Raw genomic sequence first — 14,328 nt, forward strand, 5'->3', positions numbered from 1 at the left:
AAGTGATGTGCTCACTCAGGTGGTGGGGCCAGACACAAGTGATGTGCTCACTCAGGTGGTGGGGCCAGACACAAGTGATGTGCTCACTCAGGTGGTGGGGCCAGACACAAGTGATGTGCTCACTCAGGTGGTGGGGCCAGACACAAGTGATGTGCTCACCCAGGTGGTGGGGCCAGAGACAAGTGATGTGCTCCCCAGGTGGTAGGGCCAGACACAAGTGATGTGCTCACTCAGGTGGTGGGGCCAGACACAAATGATGTGCTCACTCAGGTGGTGGGGCCAGACTCAAGTGATGTGCTCACTCAGGTGGTGGGGCCAGACACAAGTGATGTTCTCACTCAGGTGGTGGGGCCAGACACAAGTGATGTGCTCACCCAGGTGGTGGGGCCAGACACAAGTGATGTGCTCCCCCAGGTGGTGGGGCCAGACACAAGTGATGTGCTCACTCAGGTGGTGGGGCCAGACACAAGTGATGTGCTCCCCCAGGTGGTCGGGCCAGACACAAGTGATGTGCTCCCCCAGGTGGTGGGGCCAGACACAAGAGATGTGCTCACCCAGGTGGTCGGGCCAGACACAAGTGATGTGCTCCCCCAGGTGGTGGGGCCAGACACAAGTGATGTGCTCACTCAGGTGGTGGGGCTAGACACAAGTGATGTGCTCACTAAGGTGGTGGGGCCAGACACAAGTGATGTGCTCACCCAGGTGGTGGGGCCAGACTCAAGTGATGTGCTCACTCAGGTGGTGGGGCCAGACACAAGTGATGTGCTCACTCAGGTGGTGGGGCTAGACACAAGTGATGTGCCCACCCAGGTGGTGGGGCCAGACACAAGAGATGTGCTCACTCAGGTGGTGGGGCTAGACACAAGTGATGTGCTCACTAAGGTGGTGGGGCCAGACACAAGTGATGTGCTCACCCAGGTGGTGGGGCCAGACACAAGTGATGTGCTCACTCAGGTGGTGGGGCTAGACACAAGTGATGTGCTCACCCAGGTGGTGGGGCCAGACATAAGTGATGTGCTCACTCAGGTGGTGGGGCCAGACACAAGTGATGTGCTCACTCAGGTGGTGGGGCTAGACACAAGTGATGTGCTCCCCCAGGTGGTGGGGCTAGACACAAGTGATGTGCTCACTCAGGTGGTGGGGCTAGACACAAGTGATGTGCTCACTCAGGTGGTGGGGCTAGACACAAGTGATGTGCTCACCCAGGTGGTGGGGCCAGACACAAGTGATGTGCTCACTCAGGTGGTGGGGCTAGACACAAGTGATGTGCTCACCCAGGTGGTGGGGCTAGACACAAGTGATGTGCTCACTCAGGTGGTGGGGCTAGACACAAGTGATGTGCTCCCCCAGGTGGTGGGGCCAGACTCAAGTGATGTGCTCACTCAGGTGGTGGGGCTAGACACAAGTGATGTGCTCACTCAGGTGGTGGGGCTAGACACAAGTGATGTGCTCCCCCAGGTGGTGGGGCCAGACTCAAGTGATGTGCTCACTCAGGTGGTGGGGCTAGACACAAGTGATGTGCTCACTCAGGTGGTGGGGCTAGACACAAGTGATGTGCTCACTCAGGTGGTGGGGCTAGACACAAGTGATGTGCTCACTCAGGTGGTGGGGCTAGACACAAGTGATGTGCTCACCCAGGTGGTGGGGCCAGACACAAGTGATGTGCTCACTCAGGTGGTGGGGCTAGACACAAGTGATGTGCTCACCCAGGTGGTGGGGCTAGACACAAGTGATGTGCTCACTCAGGTGGTGGGGCTAGACACAAGTGATGTGCTCCCCCAGGTGGTGGGGCCAGACTCAAGTGATGTGCTCACTCAGGTGGTGGGGCTAGACACAAGTGATGTGCTCACTCAGGTGGTGGGGCTAGACACAAGTGATGTGCTCACTCAGGTGGTGGGGCCAGACACAAGTGATGTGCTCCCCCAGGTGGTGGGGCCAGACACAAGAGATGTGCTCACTCAGGTGGTGGGGCCAGACACAAGTGATGTGCTCACCCAGGTGGTGGGGCCAGACACAAGTGATGTGCTCACTCAGGTGGTGGGGCCAGACACAAGTGATGTGCTCACTCAGGTGGTGGGGCCAGACACAAGTGATGTGCTCACTCAGGTGGTGGGGCCAGACACAAGTGATGTGCTCACCCAGGTGGTGGGGCCAGAGACAAGTGATGTGCTCCCCAGGTGGTGGGGCCAGACACAAGTGATGTGCTCACTCAGGTGGTGGGGCCAGACACAAGTGATGTGCTCCCCCAGGTGGTGGGGTGAGACACAAGTGATGTGCTCACTCAGGTGGTGGGGCCAGACACAAGTGATGTGCTCACTCAGGTGGTGGGGCCAGACACAAGTGATGTGCTCACTCAGGTGGTGGGGCCAGACACAAGTGATGTGCTCACCCAGGTGGTGGGGCCAGAGACAAGTGATGTGCTCCCCAGGTGGTAGGGCCAGACACAAGTGATGTGCTCACTCAGGTGGTGGGGCCAGACACAAATGATGTGCTCACTCAGGTGGTGGGGCCAGACACAAGTGATGTGCTCACTCAGGTGGTGGGGCCAGACACAAGTGATGTGCTCACTCAGGTGGTGGGGCCAGCGACAAGTGATGTGCTCCCCAGGTGGTGGGGCCAGACACAAGAGATGTGCTCACCCAGGTGGTGGGGCCAGACACAAGTGATGAGCTCCCCCAGGTGGTTGGGACGGACACAAAAGATGAAAGTCTTCCATGTGCTTGTGGCCAGACACAAGTGATGTGCTCCCCCAGGTGGTGGGGCCAGACTCAAGTGATGTGCTCACCCAGGTGGTTGGGCCAGACACGAGTGATGTGCTCACCCAGGTGGTGGGGCCAGACACAAGTGATATGCTCACCCAGGTGGTGGGGCCAGACACAAGTGATGTGCTCACTCAGGTGGTTGGGCCAGACACGAGTGATGTGCTCACTCAGATGGTGGGGCCAGACACAAGTGATGTGCTCACCCAGGTGGTGGGGCCAGACACAAGTGATGTGCTCACTCAGATGGTGGGGCCAGACACAAGTGATGTGCTCACCCAGGTGGTGGGGCCAGACACAAGTGATATGCTCAGCCAGGTGGTGGGGCCAGACACAAGTGATGTGCTCCCCCAGGTGGTGGGGCCAGACTCAAGTGATGTGCTCACCCAGGTGGTGGGGCCAGACACAAGTGATGTGCTCACCCAGGTGGTGGGGCCAGACACAAGTGATGTGCTCACTCAGATGGTGGGGCCAGACACAAGTGATGTGCTCACCCAGGTGGTGGGGCCAGACACAAGTGATATGCTCAGCCAGGTGGTGGGGCCAGACACAAGTGATGTGCTCCCCCAGGTGGTGGGGCCAGACACAAGTGATATGCTCAGCCAGGTGGTGGGGCCAGACACAAGTGATGTGCTCACCCAGGTGGTGGAGCCAGACACAAGTGATGTGCTCCCCCAGGTGGTGGGGCCAGACACAAGTGATATGCTCAGCCAGGTGGTGGGGCCAGACACAAGTGATGTGCTCACCCAGGTGGTGGGGCCAGACACAAGTGATGTGCTCCCCCAGGTGGTGGGGCCAGACACAAGTGATATGCTCAGCCAGGTGGTGGGGCCAGACACAAGTGATGTGCTCCCCCAGGTGGTGGGGCCAGACTCAAGTGATGTGCTCACCCAGGTGGTGGAGCCAGACTCAAGTGATGTGCTCACCCAGGTGGTTGGGCCAGACACGAGTGATGTGCTCACCCAGGTGGTGGGGCCAGACACAAGTGATATCCTCACCCAGGTGGTGGGGCCAGACACAAGTGATGTGCTCACTCAGGTGGTTGGGCCAGACACGAGTGATGTGCTCACCCAGGTGGTGGGGCCAGACACAAGTGATGTGCTCAGCCAGGTGGTGGGGCCAGACACAAGTGATGTGCTCACTCAGATGGTGGGGCCAGACACAAGTGATGTGCTCACCCAGGTGGTGGGGCCAGACACAAGTGATGTGCTCACCCAGGTGGTGGGGCCAGACACAAGTGATGTGCTCACCCAGGTGGTGGGGCCAGACACAAGTGATGTGCTCCCCCAGGTGGTGGGGCCAGACACAAGTGATGTGCTCCCCCAGGTGGTGGGGCCAGATACAAGTGATGTGCTCCCCCAGGTGGTGGGGCCAGACTCAAGTGATGTGCTCACCCAGGTGGTGGGGCCAGACACAAGTGATGTGCTCACCCAGGTGGTGGGACCAGACACAAGTGATGTGCTCCCCCAGGTGGTGGGGCCAGACACAAGTGATGTGCTCCCCCAGGTGGTGGGGCCAGAGACAAGTGATGTGCTCACTCAGATGGTGGGGCCAGACACAAGTGATGTGCTCACCCAGGTGGTGGGGCCAGACACAAGTGATGTGCTCACCCAGGTGGTGGGGCCAGACACAAGTGATGTGCCCACTCAGGTGGTTGGGGCAGGACACAAGGGTTGTGCTCACCCAGGTGGTGGGGCCAGACACAAGTGATGTGCTCACCCAGGTGGTGGGGCCAGACACAAGTGATGTGCTCACCCAGGTGGTGGGGCCAGACACAAGTGATGTGCTCACCCAGGTGGTGGGGCCAGACACAAGTGATGTGCTCACTCAGGTGGTGGGGCCAGACACAAGTGATGTGCTCCCCCAGGTGGTGGGGCCAGACACAAGTGATGTGCTCACCCAGGTGGTGGGGCCAGACACAAGTGATGTGCTCACTCAGGTGGTGGGGCCAGACACAAGTGATGTGCTCACTCAGGTGGTGGGGCCAGACACAAGTGATGTGCTCACTCAGGTGGTTGGGGCAGGACACAAGGGTTGTGCTCACCCAGGTGGTGGGGCCAGACACAAGTGATGTGCTCACCCAGGTGGTGGGGCCAGACACAAGTGATGTGCTCACTCAGGTGGTGGGGCCAGACACAAGTGATGTGCTCCCCCAGGTGGTGGGGCCAGACACAAGTGATGTGCTCACCCAGGTGGTGGGGCCAGACACAAGTGATGTGCTCACTCAGGTGGTGGGGCCAGACACAAGTGATGTGCTCACTCAGATGGTGGGGCCAGACACAAGTGATGTGCTCACTCAGGTGGTGGGGCCAGACACAAGTGATGTGCTCACTCAGGTGGTTGGGGCAGGACACAAGGGTTGTGCTCACCCAGGTGGTGGGGCCAGACACAAGTGATGTGCTCACCCAGGTGGTGGGGCGCAGTTGTTACTTTTGCCATTTATTACAGTAATCAGACATAACTGGAAGATCCATAGCCTGACACCTCTCAATCAAAAATATCACATAAGTGTTTAAAATCCAATCCTGCTGCATATCCTACATATAATAATAATAATAATGATTTTTATTTTCATAGTGCCAATATATTCCGCAGCACTTTACAGTCCAATGGCGACATGTAAAGACAATATCAGAAGAATGAGGACCCTGCTGGCAAGCTACAATTTGTGAGGAAATAGGGGAGACATGAAAGGTAAATACTAAAGAATGCTTGTCATGTATATGATATAATTATACCATGTTGTATAGTATCGTACATGAAAACTTTTCATTACAAAGAAAAACCTCCAACCCCGGCTATGTTTTTCCACATCCCACAGCAAGTCTGCCAAAAATATGTGGGAATTGGTGTATAGTCCAATGAGATCAAGATGGAACTTTTTGGCCATAATTCCAAAAGGTGCAAATCCAACATTGCGCATCACCAAAAGAACACCATACCCACAGTGAGACATGGTGTAGGCAGCATTATGTTTTGGGGCTTTCTTTTGACAGCTGGAATTGGGACTTAAGTCAAGGTAGAAGAAATTATGAACAGTTCCATACCAATTCCATGCAATTTTGCATTCAAACCATCAGGCCTTTGATGATGAAGAGGAATTTCACCTACCAGCATGACAACAACCCTAAGCGACCTCCAAATTACCAAAAGAATGGCTTCTATAGAAGAAGATGAAAGGTCATCCTAAATCCAAGTGATAATCTCTGGTGACCCGAAGAGGGCGCTGTACACAGGAGATGCCCTCGCAATCTGACAAGATAGGGAGCTACTGCACGGAGGAGCGCAAAGATCGCCCATAGGTACCTGTGATTTTACCATGCCGTATAGGAACCTATATAATACCATGCCGTATAAGATCTTCTACAGTATAATACTAGGCAATATAGAATCCTTCTGTATAGGATCCTATATGATAATACCATACCAATCTAATCAGTTTTTATGAAGAGGTAAGCTATAGACTGGACCACGGTGAGTCATTGGACGTGGTATATCTCGATTTTTCCAAAGCGTTTGATACCGTGCCGCACAAGAGGTTGGTACACAAAATGAGAATGCTTGGTCTGGGGGAAAATGTGTGTAAATGGGTTAGTAACTGGCTTAGTGATAGAAAGCAGAGGGTGGTTATAAATGGTATAGTCTCTAACTGGGTCGCTGTGACCAGTGGGGTACCGCAGGGGTCAGTATTGGGACCTGTTCTCTTCAACATATTCATTAATGATCTGGTAGAAGGTTTACACAGTAAAATATCGATATTTGCAGATGATACAAAACTATGTAAAGCAGTTAATACAAGAGAAGATAGTATTCTGCTACAGATGGATCTGGATAAGTTGGAAACTTGGGCTGAAAGGTGGCAGATGAGGTTTAACAATGATAAATGTAAGGTTATACACATGGGAAGAAGGAATCAATGCCACCATTACACACTGAATGGGAAACCACTGGGTAAATCTGACAGGGAGAAGGACTTGGGGATCCTAGTTAATGATAAACTTACCTGGAGCAGCCAGTGCCAGGCAGCAGCTGCCAAGGCAAACAGGATCATGGGGTGCATTAAAAGAGGTCTGGATACACATGATGAGAGCATTATACTGCCTCTGTACAAATCCCTAGTTAGACCGCACATGGAGTACTGTGTCCAGTTTTGGGCACCGGTGCTCAGGAAGGATATAATGGAACTAGAGAGAGTACAAAGGAGGGCAACAAAATTAATAAAGGAGATGGGAGAACTACAATACCCAGATAGATTAGCGAAATTAGGATTATTTAGTCTAGAAAAAAGACGACTGAGGGGCGATCTAATAACCATGTATAAGTATATAAGGGGACAATACAAATATCTCGCTGAGGATCTGTTTATACCAAGGAAGGTGACGGGCACAAGGGGGCATTCTTTGCGTCTGGAGGAGAGAAGGTTTTTCCACCAACATAGAAGAGGATTCTTTACTGTTAGGGCAGTGAGAATCTGGAATTGCTTGCCTGAGGAGGTGGTGATGGCGAACTCAGTCGAGGGGTTCAAGAGAGGCCTGGATGTATTCCTGGAGCAGAACAATATTGTATCATACAATTAGGTTCTGTAGAAGGACGTAGATCTGGGGATTTATTATGATGGAATATAGGCTGAACTGGATGGACAAATGTCTTTTTTCGGCCTTACTAACTATGTTCCTATGTTACTATGCTTATATGATTATACCATACCATATAGGGTCCTATATGATAATACCATGCCGTATAAAGATCCTATACAGTATAATACCATGTCGTATAGTATACTATATGATAATACCATGCTGTATAGAATCCTATGATCATATCATGACGTATAAGATCCTATATGGTAATACCATGATGTATAAGATTCTATATGATAATACCATGCCGTATAAGATCCTATATGATAAAACCATGCAGTATAGGATCCTACATGATAATACCATGAAGTACAGAATCCTAAATGATTATACCATTTACTATATAATTGTGTAAGGGTCACTTCCGTCTGTCTGTCTGTCACGGATATTCATTGGTCGCGGCCTCTGTCTGTCATGGAAATCCAAGTCGCTGATTGGTCGTGGCAAAACGCCCATGACCATTGCCATGACCAATCAGCGACGGGCACAGACCAGCGGCAAAATGGCCGCTCCTTCCTCCCCGCAGTCAGTGCCCGCTCCATACTCCCCTCCAGTCAGCCCTCACACAGGGTTAATGGCAGCGTTAATGGACCGCGTTATGCCGTGGTGTAACGCACTCCGTTACGCAGCTATTAACCCTGTGTGACCAACTTTTTACTATTGATGGTGCGTATGCAGCATCAATAGTAAAACGATCTAATGTGACAAATAATAATAATAAATATAAAAGGTTATTCTCACCCTCCGACGTGGCGCGCTGTCCTCGGCAGTGCAAGCGGCAGCTTCCGGCGCTAAGGATGCTATGCGAGAAGGACCTGCGATGGCGTCGCGGTCATGTGACTACGACGTCATCACAGGTCCTGCGCTCATACCAATCCTGGGACCGGAAGCTGCCGCCTGCACCGCACACAGGCGCCAGGACTTCAAGGGGCCTTCGGAAGGTGAGTATATGTTTATTTTTTATTTTAAGTCTTTTTTAACCACGCATATAGTGCCCACATTGCTATATAATGCGTGGGCTCTGTTATACACTACGTAGCTGTGCAATACACTACGTGACTGTTATATACTACGTGGGCTGTGCAATATACTACGTGCCTGTGCAATATACTACGTGGCTGTGCAATATACTACGTGGCTGACCAATATACTACGTACCTGTGCCATACACTACATGGCTATGTTATATACTACGTGGCTGCGTTATATACTACGTAGCTCTGTTATATACTACGTCGGTTGTGTTATATACTACGTCACTGGGCAATATAGTACGTAGCCTGTGCTATATACTACCTACATATTCTAGAATACCCGATACGTTAGAATCTGGCCACCATCTAGTGCTGTATAAGATCCAATATAATAATACCATACTGCTTAGGTTCCTATATGATAATACCATGCCGTATAGGATCCTGTATGATAATATACTACAGTATAGGATCATATATGATAGTACCATAGTGTTTAGGATCCTATACAATACCATGCAGTATAGGATCCTATATGATATTACCATGCCATATAAGATCCTATATAATACCATGCTGTATAGGATTTTATATGATAGCACCATAGTGTTTAGCATCCTATATAATAATACCATGCCGTATAAGATCCTATATGATAAAACCATGCCGTATAGTATCCTATATGATAATACCATGCCATATAGGATCCTATATAATAATACCATGCCGTATAGGATCCTATACGATAATACCATGCCATATAGGATCCTATATGATAATACCATAATGTTTAGTATCCTATATGATAATACCATGCAGTATAGGATCCTATATAATACCATGGTGTATAGGATCCTATATGATAATACCATGCCGTATAGGATCCTACATAATAATACCATGCTGTATAGGATCCTATATGATAATACCATGCCCTATAGGATCCTATATGGTAATACCATGCCGTATAGGATCCTATATAATACCATGCCATATAGGATCCTATATAATAATATCATGCCGTATAGGATCCTATACGATAATACCATGCCATATAGGATCCTATATGATAATACCATAGTGTTTAGTATCCTATATGATAATACCATGCAGTATAGGATCCTATATGATAATACCATGCCGTATAGGACCCTACATAATACCATGCTGTATAGGATCCTATATAATAATACCATGCCATATAGGATCCTATATGATCATACCATAGTGTTTAGTATCCTATATGATAATACCATGCAGCATAGGATCCTATATAATACCATGGCATATAGGATCCTATATGATAATACAATGCCATATAGGATCCTATATAATAATACCATGCCGTATAGGATCCTATATGATAATGCCATGCCGTATAGGATCCTATATGATAATGCCATGCCATATAGGATCCTATATAATAATACCATGCCGTATAGGATCCTATATGATAATGCCATGCCTTATAGGATCCTATATAATACCATAGTGTTTAGTATCCTATATGATAATACCATGCAGTATAGAATCCTATATGATAATACCATGCCATATAGGATCCTATATGATAATGCCATGCCGTATAGGATCCTATGTAATACCATGCCGTATAGGATCCTAAATAATACCATAGTGTTTAGTATCCTATATGATAATGCCACGCAGTATAGGATCCTATATGATAATGCCATGCCGTATAGGATCCTATATGATAATGTCATGCCATATAGGACCCTATATAATAATTCCATGCCATATAGGATCCTATATGATAATGCCATGCCATATAGGATCCTATTTAATACCATGCCGTATAGGATCCTATATGATAATACCATGCCATAGAGGATCCTATATAATAATACCATGCCGGATAGGATCCTATATGATAATACCATGTCATATAGGATCGTATATGATAATACCACGCCGTATAGGATCCTATATGATAATACCAGTGTTTAGTATCCTATATGATAATACCATGCCGTATAGTATCCTATATGATAATAATATGCCGTATAGGATCCTATATAATACCATGCCGTATAGGATCCTATATGATAATATCATGCTGTATAGGATCCTATATAATACTATGCCGTATAGGATCCTATATAATACCATGCCATATAGGATCCTACATGATAATACCACGCCATATAGGATCCTATATGATAATACCATAGTGTTTAGTATCCTATATGATAATACCATGCAGTTTAGGATCCTATATAATAATACCATAGTGTTTAGTATCCTATATGATAATAACATGCCATATAGGATCCTTTATGATAATACTATGTCGTATAGGATCCTATATCATATCATGCCGTATAAGATACTATATGAAAATGCCATGCCATATAGGACCCTGTATGATAATATACTGCAGTATAGGATCATATATGATAGAACCATAGTGTTTAGGATCCTTTATAATATCATGCAGTATAGGATCCTATATGATAATACCATGCAGTGTAAGATCTTATATAATACCATGTTGTATAGGATACTATATGATAAAACCATGCAGCGTAAGATCTTGTATAATACCATGATGTATAGGATCCTATATGATAAATCCATGCCATATAGGATCCTATATGATAATACCATGCCGTATAAAATCCTATATAATAAAACCATACCGTATAAAATCCTATATGATAATACCATGCCATATAGGATCCTATACGATAATACCATGCTGTATAGGATCCTACATGATAATACCATGTTGTATATGATCCTATATGATAATACCATGCCATATATGATCCTACATGATAATACCATGCCGCATAGGATCCTATATGATAATACCATGCCATATAGGACTCTATATAATAATACCATGCCGTATAGGATCCTATATGATAATACCATGCCATATAGGATCCTATATGATAATACCATGCCGTATAGGATCATATATAATACCATGTTGTATAGGATCCTATATGATAATACCATGCTGTATAAGATCCTATATGATCAAACCATGCCGTATATGATCCTATATGATAATACAAGGTTGTATAGGATCCTACATGGTAATACCATGCCGTATAGGATCCTATATGATAATACCATGTTGTGTAGGATCCTACATGATAATACCATGCCGTATATGATCCTATATGATAATACCATGCCATATAGGATCCTACATGATAATACCATGCCGTATAGGATCCTATATGATAATACCATGTTGTGTAGGATCCTACATGATAATACCATGTTGTACAGTTAGGGCCAGAAATATTTGGACAGTGACACAATTTTCGCGAGTTGGGCTCTGCATGCCACCACATTGGATTTGAAATGAAACCTCTACAACAGAATCCAAGTGCAGATTGTAACGTTTAATTTGAAGGGTTGAACAAAAATATCTGATAGAAAATGTAGGAATTGTACACATTTCTTTACAAACACTCCACATTTTAGGAGGTCAAAAGTAATTGGACAAATAAACATAACCCAAACAAAATATTTTTATTTTCAATATTTTGTTGCAAGTCCTTTGGAGGCAATCACTGCCTTAAGTCTGGAACCCATGGACATCACCAAACGCTGGGTTTCCTCCTTCTTAATGCTTTGCCAGGCCTTTACAGCCGCAGCCTTCAGGTCTTGCTTGTTTGTGGGTCTTTCCGTCTTAAGTCTGGATTTGAGCAAGTGAAATGCATGCTCAATTGGGTTTAGATCTGGAGATTGACTTGGCCATTGCAGAATGTGCCACTTTTTGGCACTCATGAACTCCTGGGTAGCTTTGGCTGTATGCTTGGTGTCATTGTCCATCTGTACTATGAAGCGCCGTCCAATCAACTTTGCAGCATTTGGCTGAATCTGGGCTGAAAGTATATCCCGGTACACTTCAGAATTCATCCGGCTACTCTTGTCTGCTCTTATGTCATCAATAAACACAAGTGACCCAGTGCCATTGAAAGCCATGCATGCCCATGCCATCACGTGGCCTCCACCATGTTTTACAGAGGATGTGGTGTGCCTTGGATCATGTGCCGTTCCCTTTCTTCTTCCCATCATTCTGGTACAGGTTGATCTTTGTCTCATCTGTCCATAGAATACTTTTCCAGAACTGAGCTGGCTTCTTGAGGTGTTTTTCTGTCTATTTTTGGTATTGATGAATGGTTTGCATCTAGATGTGAACCCTTTGTATTTACTGTCATGGAGTCTTCTCTTTACTGTTGACTTAGAGACAGATACACCTACTTCACTGAGAGTGTTCTGGACTTCAGTTGATGTTGTGAACGGGTTCTTCTTCACCAAATTAAGTATGTGGCGATCATCCACTACTGTTGTCATCCGTGGACGCCCAGGCCTTTTTGAGTTCCCAAGCTCACCAGTCAATTCCTTTTTTCTCAGAATGTACCCAACTGTTGATTTTGCTACTCCAAGCATGTCTGCTATCTCTCTGATGGATTTTTTCTTTTTTTTCAGCCTCAGGATGTTCTGCTTCACCTCAATTGAGAGTTCCTTTGACCGCATGTTGTCTGCTCACAGCAACAGCTTCCAAATGCAAAACCACACACCTGGAATCCACCCCTGACCTTTTAACTACTTCATTGATTACAGGTTAACGAGGGAGACACCTTCAGAGTTAATTGCAGCCCTTAGAGTCCATTGTCCAATTACTTTTGGTCCCTTGAAAAAGAGGACGCTATGCATTACAGAGCTATGATTCCTAAACCCTTTCTCCGATTTGGATGTGGAAACTATCATATTGCAGCTGGGAGTGTGCACTTTCAGCCCATATTATATATATAATTGTATTTCTGAACATGTTTTTGTAAACAGCTAAAATAACAAAACTTGTGTCACTGTCCAAATATTTCTGGCCCTAACTGTATATGATCCTACATGATAATACCATGCCGTATATGATCCTATATGATAATACCATGCCGTATATGATCCTATATGATAATACCATGCCGTATATGATCCTATATGATAATACCATGCCGTATATGATCCTATATGATAATACCATGCCGTATAGGATCCTATATGATAATACCATGCCGTATATGATCCTATATGATAATACCATGCCGTATAGGATCCTATATGATAATACCATGCCGTATAGGATCCTACATGATAATACCATGCCGTATATGATCCTATATGATAATACCATGCCGTATAGGATCCTATATGATAATACCATGCCGTATATGATCCTACATGATAATACCATGCCGTATAGGATCCCATATGATAATACCATGCCGCATATGATCCTATATGATAATACCATGTCGTATATGATCCTATATGATAATACCATGCCGTATAGGATCCTATATGATAATACCATGCCGTATAGGATCCTATATGATAATACCATGCCGTATAGGATCCTACATGATAATACCATGCCGCATATGATCCTATATGATAATACCATGCCGTATATGATCCTATATGATAATACCATGCCGCATATGATCCTATATGATAATACCATGCCGTATAGGATCCTATATGATAATACCATGCCGTATATGATCCTATATGATAATACCATGCCGTATAGGATCCTATATGATAATACCATGCCGTATATGATCCTACATGATAATACCATGCCGTATAGGATCCTATATGATAATACCATGCCGTATAGGATCCTACATGATAATACCATGCCGCATATGATCCTATATGATAATACCATGCCGTATATGATCCTATATGATAATACCATGCCGTATATGATCCTATATGATAATACCATGCCATATATGATCCTATATGATAATACCATGCCGTATAGGATCCTACATGATAATACCATGCCGTATAGGATCCTATATGATAATACCATGCCGTATATGATCCTATATGATAATACCATGCCGCATATGATCCTATATGATAATACCATGCCGCATATGATCCTATATGATAATACCA

At 46.1% G+C, this 14,328-nt stretch overlaps 1 protein-coding gene across 8 annotated transcripts in view; it reads right to left on the reverse strand.

Moving 5' to 3' along the window:
- The window catches only part of ZBTB20 (zinc finger and BTB domain containing 20), a 1,044,548-nt gene that overhangs the window by 304,230 nt on the left and 725,990 nt on the right, over positions 1-14,328 (reverse strand). The window lies entirely within an intron of this gene.

The sequence above is a fragment of the Ranitomeya imitator genome, chromosome 3 (genome assembly GCF_032444005.1).
Source record: "Ranitomeya imitator isolate aRanImi1 chromosome 3, aRanImi1.pri, whole genome shotgun sequence".
NCBI classification, from domain to species: domain Eukaryota; kingdom Metazoa; phylum Chordata; class Amphibia; order Anura; family Dendrobatidae; genus Ranitomeya; species Ranitomeya imitator.